We start from the raw sequence: 20,735 nt of genomic DNA, 5'->3' as shown, positions 1-20,735 counted from the left end.
ACCAGTATGTCTAGAAATTCAAGGGACGTCCGGCTAGTTTTTTAGGTAAATTTGATCCTTGGTGTCAGTTAATTCATGAAGTCAAAGAAGTGTTGTAGATCTGCTTCGGTTCCTGCCCAAACTTCAAACAAATCATCTATGTATCTGATAAGGAGTTTTAGTTGGTCCTTCCAGGTGGGATTGTTAAGAACCTTTGTTTCTTCCAGGTATGCCATAAAAATACTGGCATAACTAGGTGCATTGTGGCACCCATTGATGTACCAGAAATTTGGATATAGTATTTATCTTCAAACTGAAGAATTGATTATTCAGTACGATGGTAAGCAATTGAATATGAACAATCTGTCGCTTCTTATTTGGTCTAGTGTATTCAAAAGAGCCCATTCCACTGCTCCCAAGCCTGATTGGTGTGTGATATTAGTATAAAGGCTGGTCATGTCCATTGTAAACAAAATCTCTACTTCTGGGTTAAAATGTATTGTTTCCAGTTTGGACAAAAAGTGATTGGTGTCCTTGTTATAAGTAGTAGCCTTCTAGGATAATGGTTGTAGAATTTTGTTGCTATATTGAGCAAATGGTTCCAATAAACTGTTGGTAGCTGCTATTATGGGACGACCAGGTGAATCTTGTAAACATTTGTGTATTTTAGGTAGAATGTATATTACTGACATGATGGGATGTAGATTAGTCAGGAACGCATTGGTCTTATGAGTAATGATCTCCTCCACTTCAGCGTCATCCAATGTTTTCTTAATTATTGCCCTAACCTGTTCGGTCGGATCATTGGGTACCTCTATATAAGTGTCTTTGTCCGCTAGTTGTCTTTCTACTTCAATCTTGTACTTCATCATATCCAAAATAACTAAAGCTCTGCCTTTATCCACCGGCTTGGTGATGATTTCTGGATTCTGCCAAAGTTTGTCTAGAACCTGATTCTCTCTTGTAGTTAGATGAGTCCGTTGTCTTTTTTTTTAAATTAACTTTCTTGAAATAATTCAAAACTGACTTCTGAAATGATTCAAGTATACAATTCTGTACAGGAGGTACAAAGGTACTTTTTGGTTTCATTTCAAGGAACTCACATTGGTTTCCACTTTCAGATTTGTTGATATAGTCAAAAAATACCCTTCGGTTCATTTTGTGCATCAACTTGAAAAAGTAGATTTTTTCTTTCAATAAGGTGCGGGTATAGTGAGGTACGAAAGAGAGTCCTTTCTGAAGGGTCTGTTCTTCGAAGTTGCTAAGTTTGTATTTTGAAATATTGACCACTAGGTCTTCTTGGGTGGGACACTCGCTTTTTTTTAGGGTTTCTTTTTTTTGCCTCTTCGGATCTTAGTCGATCTAAAAAAGAATAAGAGGTGGTGGGTAGGTTAGCAGGCGCTTTAGAGGTACTGGGAATCTGACTCGTACCTCTTAGAGCTTTCCTGGTTCCTGAGATTGTTGAGGTTGTCCCACTTGTTCTTGTGGGTTTTCTAACTCTGTGCTTGAAGCTTTGGAGGTAGAAGGGGATGAGTTTGGAACTTGTTTATTCTTGTTGTATGGCTGTTTCTTACTTCTCAAGTTGTTTTGCTGGTGATAGTACTCGTTCCAGGAATACTCAATATCTAATTTATAATCCAAAATGTCCCTTCTGATTTTACGGATCTTCTTCGTCTCAATGCTGGCCTTGTAGTCTTCCAATTTGTTATTGACTTCTTCGAGCAATTGGGTCAACTCTTCCTTATTAATGAATGTTGATAATGCCTTCTTAGTGGTCTCTGCCTGTTTCAAGAGTAGTAAGGGTTTTAGACTGTTCTTCAATAGTGAGAATAATCAAATCCAAGGAGCATTTGTTCAAGATAAGTCACCACCTTTTGATAAACTCTGGATTTTCTTTACATAGAGTAGGTTCAAGATCTATTCTTAGACCCCTCGGGTCCATGTCGGCAACAGAATATCACAAAGAACAGAGGAAGGTGGTGTAGCAAAACAAGGACAGAGCTTCGGGCTGAAACAACAATCAGAAGCACCTGAGTGCCGAGCACGAACAATTTAAATAGCGTTTTAGGACACGGCTCTAACGTAATACACAGCATTCCCTGCCACGTGACTGTGATGAGCCTTGGAGCGCAGGGTTACTGCGCAGCGCCCTGGAGACCCACAGTGTCTCCATGACAACCTCCCGGATAGCTTCTAGCAAGTAAAGAACGGCCTGGCAGCAGTTCTATAGGCAGAGGAAAGATGTTTTATTTGCGAAGTGGCAGGAGTCTTGGCTCTGGTGAGGGCAGGGGAACCAACAGGCATGAAAATTGGGGCACAAATACCCTGGGCCGAGGGGAAAGTACCCTATAAGGGGAGACTTGAAGAAGGGGCCAAATCACAGATGGAGAATAGCCTAACAAGAGAAAGGGAATTCTATAAAATAGAGGCTGGTGAAGCTCATACGAGAAAAGAAATACAAAACAAGCCACGCCAGGAGAGGGGAATATTAACCGCTAAGAAAACATATCCCGATTAAGAAAGTATATATTACAAAAGGCATATCAGTGTGGAACAAAAGATACAACAGAGTTGAAAATAATCCCTAAAGAGGAGGGAAAACCCAAAGAACTTGCCCCCTCAATGCAAAAGTGCACTATAATTTTGGCAAAAATTTGGCAGATAAAGGGAACCAAACGGCTGCAATCAAATATTACAGAGAAGCAGTCAGGTTGAACTCCAAATAGGTACACGCCATGAACAACCTTGGTAACATCTTAAAGGAAAGGAATGAACTCCAGGAAGCGGTGGAAGTGCTTTCCTTGGCTGTACAGATACAGCCTGATTTTGCAGCAGCGTGGATGAACCTTAGAATTGTACAGAATAGCCTAAAGAGGTTTGATGAAGCTGAAAAAAGCTACTGGACAGCAGTCAAACATAGAAAAAAATATCCAGACTGTTACTATAACTTAGGACGTCTGTATGCTGACTTGAACTGCCCCATTGACGCCTTGAATGCATGGAGAAACGCTACCGTTCTGAAACCGGAGCATAGCTTGGCCTGGAACAATATGATTATCCTGCTTGACAACACAGGTAATTTGATACAAGCAAAAGCAGTTGGTAGAGAGGCCCTGGAATAATTGCCTAATGACCATTCCCTCATGTTTTTGTTGGTCAACGTATTGGGGAAATCGCAGAAATACAAGGAATCACAAGCTTTGTTCCTGAAAGCTATCAAAACCAATCCTAATACATCCAGCTATCATGGGAACGTAGCTGTGCTCTACCATCGCTGGGGAAATCTGGACTCGGCCAAGAAACACTATGAAATCTCTCTGAAGCTCGACCCCGCCACACCCGGGAATAAAGAAAACTACAGCCTCCTCAGAAGAAAATTTGAACAACTGCAAAAAAAGGCACAGTCTGATCTTTCTGGCCATGCTCCAGCAACACTTGTCCCTCAGGAACTTGAAAAGGCTGTGACTCTACTCTTAACATTTCTAAATTGCCAGAAAGATGCTTGGTGTGGTAATTAATATGAAATGAAGATTTTGAATTGTCGTAATGCGCCATCAATAACTGGAGAACAAAGAACGTTTTCAGTTAGAATTATTTCCTAAAGCCATGAACCCAAAAATGTACAATTCACATCTCACTGCCACAGTCGCTGGTGCTTTGTTTGCGGATAACACTCAATTAAATGTGTAATAATTTAGTTTAAAAAAAAAAAGAACCTGTACAGAAGTTGACAAGACTATTTAAAATTACCCTACTAACAAGAATGTTGAACAAAGGAAAAAGATTACTAGAAAAGACACTCTGGAGAAGAGTGACATTCTCCTGACCTTATTGTGTTAGAATACTGGTAGGGTCAGTCAGTTAGAATTAGTTATTAGGACAGCAGACTTTTTTGTTTACATCTTCCTGGCTACCGATGAGCCCCTTAGTTATTTATATAGGCAGGGACACCTACATAGCAATATGAAACGTTAGGGCTTTTTTAAATTTAATAAATAAGGAGTACAAATGTCAACACAGTGTCCGCGTCCTCCTTCTGAACCGTGTGTGTGTTTGTGTGTGTATGACAGTCACAGTGCTAACCTCATATCCTATCCACGGTCTGTCTGAGAGTAAGACTGACTGCACCCCAAGACACACTCCAATGCGACCAGCTAAGTAAGTGTTATCAAGCACCAGGAGAAAAATGCATGGACGGGAGGAGACCAATGCAGACAAAGCCCACAGAATTCTCCCTGTAGTCCGTACCAGAGAGTCTCTCTAAATCAAGATGTTATGCATAGCCTCCCTGAAACATTTCCAAAACCCCTGAGAGAACTACTAGTTAGTAATTACTCAGCCCCAAAGAAACAGGCTATTTGGAACTGCATTTCCCAGGATGCACCATATTTCACACTCTAAAACCAGGAACAGATTCCAGAAGACTTACAAGGGATTTATAGGAAGATACGCTATGGGGAACCACAAGCACATTCATTGAGACCCTTTAGATAGCAGGTGTGGATCATTGAAGAGTAAAGCCAAACTCATTCCTAACCTGCCCCCCTCCCTGCAGCAGTGCTAATAAAGAGTGAATGTCTTTCCTTCTTCCCTGCCGCTGCAGCATTTAAGGAGGAAAATGCTTCCTCCCTCTTCTTCCCAAAGGAAAAACGATTCTTCCCTGGTCGGAAACTACTAGAGGTTTTCCTGGGCCTGGCGAATGCATTTCGAACACCTCAAATATCCAAATGATTTACCTTGCACGGCAACAGTCAGGAGGCAAGTGAGGAGCAGAGCTTCAACCCAACTCCATCTCCTATACTGGAGATGGAGCAAAAAAAGTCCAAAATGCCAGCAAGCCTTTTAAAGACTTTCTTCCCCTGGTTTGAACTATCAAATCAATTAATCAATTCATTTTAAAGTTTGCCTCTGCCAATGGGAGGATATTGCTGTCTTTAAACCTACACTGAGGGTAAGAGTCACAGACATTGTCTCTGGACTGGGCACTGTGGAGAGGAGTTTATTGAAGAAGCTGCAGAGCACCAGAGAAAGGGAACCTCTTGTGCTCAGAAAAGGGATGTGCTCTAGGGAGGAGGTGAGCCCCTGGAATCCCAGAATAGGGTCCTGGTCCAGTGATGGGGAGCAGCACCCCTTGAGCCTAAAAGAGAAGTATATGCCAGTGAGTAAGAGGTGAACCCCAGAGTGAGGAAGATGTGAGCCCCTCTGACTCCAGAGTATGCGTGTGCTCTATTGAGGTGGAGGAGAGCCCTGCGAGTCCAGAAGAGGGATGTGTTCCAGGGAGAAAGCCCAGAATTGGGGTTGTGATCCAGTGAGGGGGAGGAGAGCCCCTTGAGACTGGAAGAAAAGGATACCCACAGAGCCCCTTGACCCAAGACACTGATTTTAATCCCTGGAAGAGGGAATATGTAATAGAAGAGAAGAACCACTTTGAACCCCAGAAGAGCGGTGTGCATGGACGTCAGTTCACCAAAATGCCAGGGGTAGTGGAAGTGTCATCACGCACACTTTGACCTCTGATGACATCACAGGAAGTGATGTAATTTGACCCCCACCCCATAGTGACATTACAGGAAGTGATGGAACACAACCTTTCACCCCTTGGCAACACAGGAAGTGGCATCACATAGCATTGTGCCTAAGTACACTATGAAAAATATGTAACAATATCACTGTAATGTGATATACATTTCATGAGAGAGCGAGAGAGAGAGAGAGAGAGAGAGATAGAGAGAGAGAGAGACGGACCTAAGAAGAAGGCAGGAAGACTGAGCGCTACAGCGAGTTAAGCAAGAGACCTTCCTGTCTGGAACTTTCTATATACCTCTTTGTTTATTGTCATTCATATATAATTCTGAGTTCAATGATTATGTTTTCCGGTGACCTTTAAGTTACAGCCATCCTGAACCAGTTTCCATGCAATAGTTTTATGTTTTACTTTTGCTCAATAAAGCCTTTGCACAATATTCTGGTGTCAGTATTTATGTGTTCCCTTGGTCTTGTGACGTGCGGTACTTAAGACGACAAAGACTGTGAGTGACCCTTTGTTTCCTGCCAGGAAGCTGGAGTGTAAGGGAGAGAAGCAAAGATCCTACAGAATAGGCTGATAAATAGTGAATTCCTCTCCATTTACTTCAGATGTCCCGATATCCTTTGTTTACTGTTGTTCAATGAACACCCTTGAAATTTACAATTTGGCTTTGACTATTCTGTTGATCCCTGTGTCAAGGAGTTCCCCCCTTCTCACCTGAGTTCGATCTTTGCTGGATTTCTTGGTTGATGTCTTCTTGCGAACTGATCGAGTCTTGAATAAAGCTGCACGAGTCTCTTCCGACTCCAGCGTGCGTTCAAGGTTCCGGGATGCAGGGATCCAGGAGTCCGGGAAAGTAACCGGGTGCGCAACAAGCACACAAGTCCAGGAACCAAGAAAGGAAGGAAAGGGACTAGGATGGGGTAAGCTGGAAGAAGCAAAGGATACAATACTGCGAGCTATGGAGCACACGTCTGGTCGCTACTTCGCAATAGCATTGAGACGCGCAGGGCCGCGGGGGCGTGGCACATTTATGGGACGTACAACGTCCGCCGTGAAGGCTGGTGCGAGGCGTGTCATGTGATACGGCCATGTTGGAAGAAACAATGAATACAAGCCCCGTCGCGATAAGGACCAGGAAGTCCAGAAGGGGCGCGTTCTGTGGGTCATGACAGCATGCGTCCTCCGAAAACCTGTTCCACCAGGTTTGCCCAGGTCTATAAGGTGAAATCTTCTGAGTAGTCGAGGGGCCTTGGGATTAGAAAGTGGCTCCCAGGTGCTTTCACTAGGAGGATATCCTTTCCATTCAACCAGGTATTGAAGCTGACCCAGTTTATACCTGGAATCACATATTCGGGATACTTCATACTCCAATTGGTTGTCGACCAGTAGAGGAGGAGGTCGGCAGGATTTCCGGGAGGATTGGTTCTAGGTTTTTAATAAGGATGTGTGGAATACTGGGTGAATTCTCTTCCAAGTGTCTGGTAGTCTAATCCGGTATGAAACTGGATTGATAATTTCCTTGATGGGAAATGGACCATAGTACCGAGAGGCCAACTTGTTTGGCCGTAGATGCCGGGGTAGTAATTTCGAAGACAACCAGACTTGATCACCGATAGCATAAGAAGGACCTGGTCTCCTTTTTAAATCCGCATAGCTCTTAGTCTGTGTTCTGGCCCTGTCTAAGTTTTCTCTGGCCTCCTGGTGAACGTTGATGAGGGTTTCTATCCAGGAGTCGACAGTAGGTATTGGTGTAGGATGAGGGAGAACAGAGGGTAGAACCGATGGATGGAAACCTTGGCTACAAAAAAAAGGACTGGTCTTAAGTGCTGAATGGTCAGAATTGTTGTAGGTGAATTCAGCCACGGGTATCAGGAGCGACCAGTCATCTTGAACCTTGGTGGCGAAACATCGAAGATACTGTTCCAGGGTCTGATTAGCACGTTCTGTGGCCCCATTGGTTTGGGGATGATAACCAGATGAAAGGGCGCGTTGGATTCCCACAATGCGACAGAGATGTTTCCAGAATTGAGAGACGTATTGAGGTCCTCGATCAGATATGATCTTGGAAGGAAGTCCATGTAAACGAAAAATGTGTTCCAGGAAGATTCCAGCAAGCTCGGACGAGGATGGCAGCTTACACAGGGGTGTAAAATGAGCCATATGAGTGAACAAGTCTATGGTTACCATGATGGTCGTGTATCCTCGGGAAGGTGGTAATTCCACAATGAAGTCTGTAGCAATGAATTCCCATGGTCTTGTTGGCAGCGATGGTTGCAGTAGAAGACCCGCCGGTCTCTTGTTATCATGTTTGTTTTGACTGCAGACAGCACAAGCTTTGATGTACTGTTGTACGTCGGTCTTCATTCCAGGCCACCAAAACTGTCTTTGTATAAGACGGAGGGTGTTAGTTATGCCACGATGTCCAGAGTGAAGGGTATCATGGCAGAGGTTTCTCATTCTTTGTTGTAATTTCTGTGTAGGAATGACCAGTGCATTGTCCTTGAATAAATATCATTCATTAACTCTTAGGTTCCATGGATTCTTCCTTGAAATATCCTTCCAGAGGTCAGAGGACTGGATTTGCACTCGGATTTCTTCCAGGAGGTTGATTGCTTGAGCTACAAAGATCGTGTGGGGAAACATGTTAGGATAGGCCTTGTTGTTACACATCGCCGCAAGTGGTCTCTATGGGCACGGACCCGCTTGTGCGGCGCTTTGATTCCTAACACCTCCAAGTTGGAAGCTTGTGATTCTCCCCGACCGGTTGGTAGCGGTCTAGTTGTTGCACGCTCCTTTGACGTGCGGCCGACCGATCACGTGATCCTTTATCCGGAAACGAAGCGGCCAGTGCTTCGCGTCGCTTCTGCCTTTTAGGCTCCGTGAGTTCGCTTCTGAATCCTCCTCTCTCTCCATGCTTGCATTTCCCTCTGTGCTTGCGGTTCCGACTCGCCCTGTGTTTACTTTCCCTCTTCAGATCCTTCCCTCAGCTTTCGCTAGCTTCGTTCTGAGCCAGCTTCGCGGATCAATCTCATTCGTTTCCCGTTCTGACCAGTCTCCCGTCTGAGTAAGTTCCCATCCTCTAGGGTTCCCTTGTGTATTTCTACCTGGTTCTCATCTCCTGTTATCCTTCCAGATTCTCCCGAAGCTTTCCTACTCAGCCAGGTTCCAGATTCAAACTCTCGTCCTCTTCCCTCAGTCCTTTTCGGGTAAGAGGATTTCCATTAATCTCTCTTTCCTTTTCTGTCCTTGGGCTCTCCTCTAACCTGCTCCCTATTTCTTCCCTTCTCATAACTGCAGACAAGGTGTCTTATGTGATTCCCGGGGGTTCCTGTCGGAGACATCCAACTTTCTACCATCAGCCTGATCTGCACAAGCAGGATTTCGTCCAGGGTTTTCTTCCTATTGAGGTTTTCCCTGGGAGTCCTGCCCTCTCACCTGGGTCACTTTACCCTGGGCTGAGTGGCCAGGGCTGTCACTGGGAAATCTTCCCATCTGCTTTGGTTCTCCCAGTTGGAGTCATCGATTGCCAAGGTGAGCTGTTTGTGGATTCTTACCTAAATTTGTACTACAACAGCTTTAATTACTAATATATACAGTGGAATAACACTTGTCTTCAGTCGTTACATAGTCAGGATGTCGAGATAAGGCGTCAGCAATCATGTTTTGTGATCCGGGAACATGAGTGATTTGGAATTGGTAATGGGCAAAGAAGTAGGCCCAACGCGCCTGACGACTGTTCCTGCACTCCAACGACTGTAGAATTTGCAGATTCCGATGGTCCGTGCGGACCTGAACTGGATATCTAGCACCCAGAAGTAGATGTCGCCATTCAGTGAAGGCTTGGCGGATGGCTAACAGTTCCTTTTCCAGGACGGAATAGTGTGTCTCACTGGGAGTCAGGGTTCGTGAGAGGTAAGCAATGGGGTGTTCCAGTTTATCCTCTAGTACCTGTTTCAAGACCGCTCCTATGGTGTAGTTAGAGGCATCCGTTTCCACTAGGAATGGGCGATTTATGTCGGGTTGGGCCAGGATGGGGGCTTGCGTGAACTCTGTCTTCAATCGTTGGAATGCTCTATCTTGCGGTGTAGACCAGATAAAGGGGGTGTCTTTCTTCAAGAGAGCAACGATCGGCTGAACGATCTCGGAAAAGGTAGAAATGAACTTCCGGTAGAAGTTGGCAAGCCCCAGGAAGGATTGAACTTGTTTCACAGATGTGAGAGCGGGCCAAGCCAGTATGGCTTTTTCCTTTGAAGGGTCCATACCAATTCCTTCTGGGCTAAGGATGAATCCTAGGTAGTGAACAGAAGTAACGGGAAACAAGCATTTTTCGGGTTTGGCTAAAGGTTTGTGTTCACAGAGTCGTTGTAATACTGCCTTTACATGTTCTTCATGCTTTAGAGGATCCTTGGAAAAGATCAATATGTCATCCAGATAGACAATGACGAAGAGGAATAACATGTCAGAAAACACCCTATCCATAAAACGTTGAAAAACTGAGGGGGCATTAGCTAGTCCAAAGGGCATGACTAGATATTCATAGTGACCAAAGGGTGTTCTAAAGGCTGTTTTCCATTCGTCTCCTTCCCGGACATGGATTAAATGGTAGGCACCCCGGAGATCCAACTTCGTGAATATTACGGCGCCTCTCACAGCTTCCAGGATATCTGAGATCAGGGGCAATGGGTACCGATCTTTGAGGGTGCATTGATTTAAGCCACGATAGTCGAGGCAAGGTCTGAGTTCATTGGTGTCCTTCTTGGGAACGAAGAACAACGAAGCACCCGCTGGAGATTTTGAGGGTCTTATGGTGCCGTTTTCAAGATTGGTGTCCAGGTATCCTCGGAGGGCCTTTTTCTCAGGTTCAGAAAGAATGAACATTCTGCCGAAGGGAATCACTGCTGAGGGATCTGTATCTATGGCACAGTCTTCAGCTCTGTGAAGGGGTAAGGCCTGGACTATGGCAGCTGAAAATACATCAGCATATCCTTGATAGGCCTCTGGGACTTGTATGATATTGGAAACCATGAGTGGTGTTTTCTGGTCTCTTAGTGGTTCTTTGGGAGGTGTCGAGGAGGGATCCGGGGATAGACAGTGGGACATACAAAACTCTGAGCCCAGGAATAGTGATCCTGCTGTCCAATTGATATACGGATTGTGCTTTTGTAACAAGGGCATACCTAATACCATGGGGTAATGGGCTGACTTAATGATGTCGAATGTAATCCGCTCTTGGTGATGGTTTATGGAAAGTTGGATCTCTTTTGTCTGCAGGCTTGTGGGTCCTGAAGAGAGGGGTCTTCCGTCGATTGCTTCCACCGGCTGCATGGTGCTTCGTGTCTCGTATGGAATATGATGTCTAACAACCCAGTCTTGATCAATGAAGATTCCCATAGCTCTGCAGTCCACCAAGGCCAGAATGGGATGTGTCTTATTCTTGGAGGGCGACAGGAAGGCCTGTAGTATCACCAAATTGTTTTGTCAAGGAGAGTTCAAAGATGGAATTGATGTGGAGCAAACATCTCTCTCCCGAAGCTCTGCTTCATCTAGGATCGGGAGCTGGCGTTTCCCGAACGCCGAGGAGGGGCTAGAGGACACACCCTAAACAAGTGTTTGTCTGAGGCACAATACATGCACAACCCCGTATGAATCCTTCTCATTCTTTTTTGCGGGGATATAGGTCCACGGAAGGCTCCTATCTGCATGGGTTCAGGTTCAGAGACTGAGCCTGGGTTTGTGTCCGTCTTGGTGGTATTATCGAAAGACAGCTTCGGAGGATTGGCTCTGGATTTCTTCTTCTCTGCCTTCCTTTCCTGGATACGGAAATCTATTTGCAAGGCAAGGTCCATTAGAGCCTGAAATGAGTTTGGGCGAGCCACTCTGGCCAACTCATCCTTAATCTCCTCATTCAGTCCTCTCCTGAAAAGGGTAAAACTAGCCTCCGGGGACCAATCAGCTTCCTTGACTAATTGCTTGAATCGGGTAACATAGCTGAGCATATCCTGGGATCCTTGCTGGAAGTCTAACAGGCGTTCCTGGGCACTATAGACCTGCTCTGGACGGTCAAACATGGTCTTAAGGGCTTGTATGAAGCCATCATAGTCATCCAGAAGAGTATCGCCGGAATTAACGAGGGGCGTAGCCCAGGTCAAGGCATTTCCTGAAAGGTGGGAAATTATGAACCCCCCCTTAGCCCTGGGAGTTGAAAAGTAATAGGGCTTAAAAGTAAAGTGGACCAAACATGAATCCAGGAATCCACGAAGGGTTTTTGCTGAGCCATCGTATTTGTCCACTATGCCGCCCAGCAAATACACTTTCTTTTGTGGCAGAATCACGGGATAGAACGAATTGTTTGAGAGCAGCGTTTTCCGCCTTTAGATTCTGCACCTCGGTTGATAGCTCTTGCATGCCACGCATCAAATCCTGGACAGCCACTTCCATGTCCATATCGAGTTCAGTCGGGTGGCGTCTCAAACTGTCAAGGAGTTCCCCCCTTCTCACCTGAGTTCGATCTTTGCTGGATTTCTTGGTCGATGCCTTCTTGCGAACGGATCGAGTCTTGAATAAAGCTGCACAAGTCTCTTCCGACTCCAGCGTGCGTTCAAGGTTCCGGGATGCAGGGATCCAGGAGTCCGGGAAAGTAACAGGGTGCGCAACAAGCACACGACTCCAGGAACCAAGAAAGGAAGGAAAGGGACTATGATGGGGTAAACTGGAAGAAGCAAAGGATATAATAACGCGAACTACAGAGCACACGTCTGGTCGCTACTTCGCAATAGCATAGAGACGCGCAGGGCCGCAGGGGCGTGGCACATTTATGGGACGTACAACGTCCACCGTGAAGGCTGGTGCGAGGCGTGTCATGTGATACGGCCATGTTGGAAGAAACAATGAATACAAGCCCCGTCGCGATAAGTACCAGGAAGTCCAGAAGGGGCGCGTTCTGTGGGTCATGACACCCTGATCCTGTGACATATGGTGTTAGAAGTGAGATCATAGACTTTGACAAACCAGGATTAACCCCAAACTTTTCTCAAGTATGAGTAGCAACAGGCTCAGTGGATCAGGGACCCCAAACTTTGTAGGGTGATTGGATTGCTTCCAGCCTCAAATAGTTCTTGTAGAGTATCCAAGGAGTCCACTTGCTTGCTTATTGTCATCCCCATACTTCACCTGCAGTCAACCCACACTATCTGTAAAGAAAGGCTGTTTTGTCTTTGTAAATAGCCTTTCTAGAAAAGGCCTTTACCATTTTCTATTATACTTGTCCCCTTGCTTTTGGCATTGCCCTGTAGGGATCAGCTACACCTGAAAACAAAAAGACACTCTTGGATTCAAAACTATGCATACTCAATTCTCTGTTATCCTCCACAGAAATCATGCCAAATTGACAAATGTAATACCAGAGCAAAAATCAGTCTACCCTCCCTCCTTCCCTCCATAAAGGCAGCCCTCCCTCTTTGTGTAGTGCTTAATAGCTGTTAATGCTGAGCCGGTACCTTCCTGACTCCAGGAGACATGTGTGTGTGGACAGCTAAGACATTGGGCCTCATTACGAGTTTGGAGGTAGCCATGATGTCAATAACGGCATGGCTATCTCCAAACTCGTGCCCTGGCCCCGAAACAAGGGAATTACCAGGCCATTCTGACTTTTGTGGGCCCGGTAATTCCCATTTTCGGGACCCGGACCCTGTACGTCCCCATTCCCATTTGAGCCCACGAGGGCCGACGTCACCGGATGTTATAAGTAGGACGCACGACGCCCGTAGCCTCAGTTCCATTTTTTCCGCGAACGTGTTCACTTTGGAGATCTCGGCACGCCTCGGTTCTTCTGTTAGTTCTATCGGTTCTTCGAACTTGGTGTTTGTGAAGATATCATGTCTTCGTCTTCTTCTACCCCGCGGACGGGATTCAAGAAGTGTCGGGACTGCAGTTCCAAGATGTCACTTACGGACCCGCACAACTTCTGCCTCTGGTGCCTCGGCAAGGACCATGCCACCGATGACTGTGACGATTGCCACTCGTTAACATCGAAGGCCTTGCGGGAGCCGAAGAAGAAGCTTACTGTAGATCGACCGACGATTCAAGGGGCGACTCTCCGCGTCGTCGGTGTAAGTCCAGGGGGTCTTGGTCCCAGAATGGTTCCTGCCATTCCTCTGCCTCCTCGAGGCACTCGCGAAAGCGGCATCACCGGTCGCCTTCCCCATCCTCGTCCGAGGACTCCGCCAGACGGCAGGTTGCTTGTCCCAACAAGCATTCCTCTCCTGCGGAATGGGATGCATTTTGTCCGGAGATGATGGCGATTTTCCAATCGCAGGGCTCCGTTCCGTCCGCGCATTCAAAAGAATCTGGCAGGGAACGTGCTAGGGCCACCGCTCGCACGCCTTCGGGCTCAGGCGGTCGGCGCGATCATCGGGAGCCTTCGAGGTCCCAATCAGATAAGGTGGATCACTCTAGCCATGCCTGCTCCAGGTCCCGGTCCTCGACGCCATCGAGACCGGCGGAACATGTGAGGTCTTCTAAGAAGACATCGACGCCATCGGCGCCATGTCCGTTGAGGGACTCTCTCGAGGCTCCGCCTCCGAGGAAGTTGGCGACCCCATCGTCGCAGAGTCCGTCGAAGGACACGCTCGGGGCACCGCCCTCAAGGCCTGTGTCGAAGCCATTGGCGCCTCGCTTGATGTCGACGCAGATTCCGTCGAAGCCCTCAATGCCTTTTGTGGAGGCTTTACCGGAGGTACCCCGTGCAACGGCGGAAACTCAGAGGAAGGCCTTGAAAAAGTCAGTGAGGCCTGTATTTGAACCTTTTTCTGTGCCCTCATCCAGGGATTTATTCCAGCCTCTGGATTATATCTCTGAGGTGGATGAAGGGTCTGAGGAAGGTTTGGTACCTGATGAGGTTCCTGATGACCTGTTATCTGGTCATAGCCAGTTGGAAGGTCTGCGTCAATCTTTGCACGACGCCAGTAGTCTTGATACCTCCCCGGAGGTCGCGTTTGGCAGGCCTGAGCCTGGTACGCATGCTGAATCTTTGTACAGGCGTCTCATGTCGAAGGTGACGGAGTACCTGGGGTGGTCTGCGCCACCAGTGGATTTTCTGCAGGATGACCTGACAGATATCCTTGACCAAGGTCCACCCACTGACCCGGTGCTGCCATTTCATATGGCTTTACAGAGAAGGGTGGCGGCGGCTTGGACTGCTCCAGAGAGTCTCCCGGCAGTGAGCAAGTTGTTGCCGAAAAAATACCGTCCAGCCAGTAGCGACCCCTGCTACTTGACGACGCACCCCACTCCGGAGAGTTTGGTGGTGCAGGCGGCTACGGCCCTGGCAAAGCAGGCGTCGTACCCTACCATCCCTCCTGATAGGGACGACAAATGTTTTGATGGCTGCGCGAAGAAAGTGTTTTCTTCAGGGGGTATGGCTTTACAGGCAGCCAACTCCGTGTGTGCCTTAGCACATTTCACTCACACTCTGTGGAATTGTGTGTCTTTGGCGGCTGAACATATTCCCGAAGGGGAGGAACGGGATGGTTTTCTTGATCTCTTTCAGGATGGCAAGGATGCCATGTGTGAATCCATTCAGTCAGGTCTGGACATGGCAGACTGTGTCAGCTGGTCCATGGCGGCGAGGACCGTGATGCGCAGATGTGCGTGGTTGCGGAACTCGGGGTTTGCTCCTGACGTACAAGCCCAGCTTCTCAACATACCCTTTGATGGTGTCCATCTTTTTGGCAGCAAGGCTGACGAGAGCCTTGAGAGGTTGCAGACCTCAAAGGCTGCAGCGAAGTCGTTGAGCGCTGCAGTTCGCCAACCTCTGCCTTTTTGTCCTAGGGGACAGCAATGGAGTGGAGGGTCCTTTCGATACTACTCATCTTTTGGTAGATCGAGGGGAGCGGCCAGTCAAAGGGACCAACATAGGAGTACCAGAGGTGGAAAACAGGGTACTCGAGGTGCCAAGGCCACTCGAGCAGTTGCCTCTTTGCCCTCAGGCACTGCCGCAGCCACTTCAGCTCAGTCATGAGGCCATGTCCCATGATTCGCCGGTTGGGGAAAGGCTGGCGCAGCATCTTGTAGAATGGCGTGCCATTACTTCAGATGTGTGGGTTCTGGAGATCATAGCCCACGGCTACTGTCTTCCTTTCCGGCAGAGGCCTCACGACAATCCACCAGGGAATCTCTCTTTGAAGAGTCTGGATCCGCTCCTTGTCCAGGAAATCATATCCCTGCTGGAGAAAGGCGCCATTGAACTGATGCCTGTAGCGCAGAGGAACAAGGATGGTATTATTTCACATATTTTTTGACCCCGAAAAAATACGGGGGATTGAGACCCATCATGGACTTGCGTGGTTTGAACAAGCTCCTCAGGAAGGACAAGTTCAAGATGGTTACTCTCTCTCAAGTCCTCCAGGCCCTTCAACTTCAGGACTGATTGGTGTCTCTTGACCTCAAGGACGCTTACTTTCATGTGCCGATTCATCCCAAGCACAAGAAGTACCTGAGGTTCGCGGTTGGCGACTTGCACTTTAAGTTTCGGGTCCTGCTGTTCGGATTGACCTCCGCCCCGAGGGTCTTCACCAAGCTCATGGTGGTGGTGGCAGCGTATCTCAGGAAAGGGGGGATTCACGTCTACCCCTACCTGGACGATTGGTTGATCAGGGTGCGCTCTCCCGAGCAAGTCTTGGATCATCTGTCAGTCACCTGCCACTCCTTTCACAGGCTGGGCTTCTCGCTCAACTTGAAGAAGTTCCACTTGACACCTACCCAGCGGCTCCAGTACATCGGAGCAGTGCTAGACACATCCCTGGGGCTGTGTTTTCCTCCCCAGGTGAGGGCTCATCACATTCTGCAGATGGTGAACAAGTTTCAATATGCCCAGAGTCTCCCGGCGTTCGAGTTCTTGAGGTTGCTCGGCCTCATGGCATCCTGCATTCTCCTGGTGCCAGAGGCCAGGCTGCGGATGAGATCTCTGCAGTGGGCTCTCAAGATGCAGTGGTCACAGTCCTCCGGCAGGATGTCGGATCCCGTTCAGGTGCCGCCCTCGGTCGCCCAGGATCTTCTGTGGTGGGCCGTCGAAGGCAATCTCATGAAGCGGGCTCCATTTTGGCTACCCTGGCCAGAGGTGACGATCGTGACGGACGCATCCCTCATGGGATGGGGAGCTCATGCCAACAAGTTGACAGTCAACGGTCGTTGGTCTCCGTCGGAGTCCAGACTCCATATCAATCTGTTGGAGCTGAGGGCCGTCAGGCTAGCCCTGAAGGCTTTTCTGCCATCTGTGCGGGCAAAGAATGTCCTGATTCTGACAGACAATACAGTGGCCATGCACTACCTCAACAAAAAGGGGGGGCAGGGTCTCTCTCTCTCGGTGCAGAGATGCGAAGCAGCACTGCTTCTGGGCCATCCGGCAGGACATTTCGATCTCTGCAGTTCATTTGGCCGGAGACAAAAACGCGGCACCGGACACTCTGAGCAGGCAGAGCACGGTCTCTCACGAGTGGGAGCTGGCTCAGGAAATTCTCCTGGAGATCTTCGCCCTTTGCTTGCAGGAATTTCCTCCAAAAGGAGTCTTAGGGGACGTGTTCGTAGTGGAGTGGTCCTTCCCACTGCTGTACGCATTTCCTCCATTCCCTGTCATTCGGCAAGTGCTGCATAGGTTACGGAGGTTCGGTTCCCGAATGATCCTCATTGCTCCGGCATGGGCCAGGAGAACGTGGTACCCGGACCTTCTCAACATGTCCATCTGCCCTCCACGCCGTCTTCCCTACCGAGACGATCTGCTCTCACAGGAGGAAGGTCAGGTTTTCCATCCAGAGGTCAGGTCCCTCAACCTTCATGCTTGGCTTCTGAAAGGTTGAGGTATAGGGATTGGGTCCTCCCTGAAGATGTGATGGAGGTGTTGCTTTCGGCCAGAAGGCCTGCAACGAAGTCCCTGTACCGTTGCCATTGGAGAAAGTTCTGCGACTGGTGCAGGGTTAAGCATGTGGATCCTTTTTCATGTGTAATTCCTGTAGTTCTATCTTTTTTGCTTTCGTTAGCCTACAAGGGCCTGCAAGTGGGTACCATTATACGTTACCTGGCGCCTCTGTCCATATTTAAGCGCTCGTCTGAGGAGTGTTCTTATTTTAAAATTCCTTTGATTTCTCAGTTTCTGAAAGGGCTCACTAATGTTTCCCACCGTCACCTTTCCAGGTGCCCGGTTGGGATTTGAACCTGGTTCTAAAATGTCTAATGGGAGCTCCGTTTGAGCCTTTACATTCTTGTCCTTTGAGACTGTTGACCTTGAAAACTGTATTTTTAGTTGCTGTCACTTCCGCTCGCAGAGTGAGTGAGTTGCAGGCACTTTCCATTAAGCCACCCTTCACAGTGTTCCATAAGGAAAGGGTTGTCCTTAGGGTTTGTCCTTCTTTTCTTCCGAAAGTTATGTCGGAATTTCATTTAAGCCAGAAGGTCATTTTTCCGGCGTTCTATCCTCCTCTGCATCCTGTTAAAGAAGAGGAGAGGCTCCATAGGTTGGATCCTAGGAGAGCTTTAAGTTTCTACACCTCATGCATATCCCGGGTCAGAGTAGACAATCAGCTCTTTGTAGGATACGCTGGAAGGCGTTTGGGACAAGCTGTTACTAAACAGACTTTGTCTAGATGGATTATCTTGACAATTTCTGAATGTTACCACTTGGCGGGTAAGGACCCTCTGGTAGGCTTACGGGCCCATTCTACTAGGAGTGTGCCTGCCTCTACTGCCCTGCACAGGGGTGTTGCCATTCGTAATATTTGTGAAGCAGCCACATGGGCCTCTGTCCATACTTTTGTAAAACACTACTCCTCTGTTCTGCAATTTAATTGGGCATTCTAAAATTCTAAATTCTTTTCCCACCTTCTTACGTTGGTACTGCTTTGGGAGTCTGTCATAGATGTGGAATACGTCGGAGGAACCAATCCCTTCGAAGAACAAGTTACTTTCTTACCTGGTAACGTTCTTTCGATGGGATGTTCCGACGACGTATTCCACATTGAACCCTTCCAACCTGCCCCTCTACAGAATTTCTTAGGCGATTGCAGCTTACGTTTCGGCAAGGCTTTTAGCTTACGTTTCCACAAGGCTTTCTGTAGTCATACTGGCAGAAGATTGGTGCCACACGTTCTGGGAAAAAAACTACAACTGAGGCTACGGGCGTCGTGCGTCCTACTTATAACATCCGGTGACATCGTCTCGACAGAGGCCCTCGAGGACAGCGTATCGACATCATCGACGCAGGACGCAGACGCCGAAAATTTTCTGAAGCAGCTCAGCTGTGGTGATTATCTGTCATAGATGTGTAATACGTCGATGGAACATAACATCGAAAGAACTTTACCAGGTAAGAAAGTAACTTGTTCTTCTCTCACTAACAGCTTGTTTCTCCTAACCTTCTTGAAGCGCTGCACCCTCTGTAAGGCCAAAGTTGGTGCATACACTGTCATGGGACACATTGCGAATTCCACGCTCCACCTCCTAACTTTTCTGCTCCTGATTTTGTTTGTAGAACCTCCAGCAGGGTTGCAGCTTCACTCTGAAAACAACGTTTTGTTGCTGCCTCAACACCTGGTTTGTTGTGGCCTGTAAGGGCTGGCGTGATGCTATTTTGGCATTTGGCTGCATGCACAGTGTGAGAGGAGTTTAATCAGATGCAGAAGGTAGAATTGTATCAGTGAAAGCTAAAATCCAGGACACCATATCGCTTTTATGCTGTCTGATTGCCCCTAGTAATGCTGACCCCCTTTTTTTCATGATCTGGCACAACACATTCAAGACAGCCAGGTGAACTCTGTTTAGGGGGTGAATATTTCGGTCTTACATAATGAGCAGACATTGGAAGAGATTGTACGGAAATTGATAGTTTTATTGTCGTAAATAATACAGATGAGGTCTCAATTTTCTCTATATCGGAAGCACTGAAATGCTACATGCGAGGATACCTGATATCTAAGACCAGCCGGTACAGGAAAGAGAAGGAGAAAGAGATGAAGAAGCGTAGTGCGAAAGCAAAGATTCTCGAATGGCGCTATGTTGGCAAAAAAGATCAAGAAGTACAAGCAGAACTAAGAAAGAAGGAATACGAGTTGAATAAGATCATCTCAGACAGAGTATGCATTGTTCAGGAGCAAGATCAATTATTTTGAAAATGGAGAAAAAGCAGGGAGATTACTTGCACACAGGTTGAAGATGGAGGAAAGCGCGAGGACAATTGCGGCAGTGAGGGATAACAAGGATAGGCTGCTGTTATCGCACAAAGACATCAACATTAGATTCAAAGAATTTTATGAACACTTATATGAGTCTGAAACAAAGTGCAAACCAGCAGCAATTGCAAACTCTTTAAGTCAAATTCAAGTTCCCAAATTATCAGACGACTTCGTAACCTGGTTAGAAGCCGCAGTCCCTGTAAAGGAAATCCAGTTCGAAATCGCAGGACTTAAAGGCAACAAAACGCCTCAAGTAGATGGTCTCCCAGTTGAGTTCCACCAGATATTGCCCCAAAGAAGGGGTCTCAAACTGCTGCGCGATGTGTATACTGTATCATTTGAGAAGGCAATGTTACCAGCCTCCATGAGACATGCAGTACTGACAGTTCTGTTGAAGAAGGATAGTCACCAACGAGGTGTGAAAGCTACAGACCAATAAGTCTAATTAGCACTGATTGTAAGATGTTAGCTAAAATAATGGGCAAGAGATTGGAGAATGTTGTACAAACAATGATACACAAGAATCAAGTTGGTTTTTAACTTGGAGATCAGTGGCAGACAATATGTGGAGGTTACTTTTGACCATTGATGCAGGAAGAAGGATGGAGGCGCCGGTGGCAGCTATCTCCCTTGATGCTAAGAAGGCCTTCAACAGGATTGAATGGCCATACCTGTTTGAAAGCCTGAAGGCAATGGGATTTGGACCATCTTTTTTGGGTTGGGTGAGACTGGTGTATGCAAATCCAACTGCAAGTGTCCTCACTAATGGATTAGCCTCCGAGTCGTTTCAACTGAAAAGAGGGACAAGGTAGGGTTGCCCTCTTTCATCATTATTGTTTATCTTAGAAATTGAACCACTGGTGATCATGCTTAGGGCCAACGGAAATATAAGTGGAATTGGAAGTGGCTTTATGCAGATGATCTGTTGGTGGTTGTGCATGACCCTTATTTGGGTATGCCCTATCTAATCGAGGACATCCGTACGTTCTCTGATGTCTCTGGATACA

General features: G+C 47.3%; 1 protein-coding gene and 1 pseudogene across 2 annotated transcripts in view; both read left to right on the top strand.

Moving 5' to 3' along the window:
* LOC138468446 (protein O-mannosyl-transferase TMTC4 pseudogene) overlaps positions 1 to 19,665 on the top strand; it is a 77,395-nt pseudogene extending 57,730 nt beyond the window's left edge.
* PEX7 (peroxisomal biogenesis factor 7) overlaps positions 1 to 20,735 on the top strand; it is a 1,557,721-nt gene that overhangs the window by 785,395 nt on the left and 751,591 nt on the right. The gene's annotated exons all lie outside the window — the stretch shown is intronic.

Source organism: Ambystoma mexicanum, chromosome 4q (genome assembly GCF_040938575.1).
Source record: "Ambystoma mexicanum isolate Mex_15411 chromosome 4q, UKY_AmexF1_1, whole genome shotgun sequence".
Lineage (NCBI taxonomy): Eukaryota > Metazoa > Chordata > Amphibia > Caudata > Ambystomatidae > Ambystoma > Ambystoma mexicanum.
The sequence above is the reverse complement of the archived record's forward strand: the minus strand, read 5'-3'. Positions and strand labels throughout refer to the sequence as shown.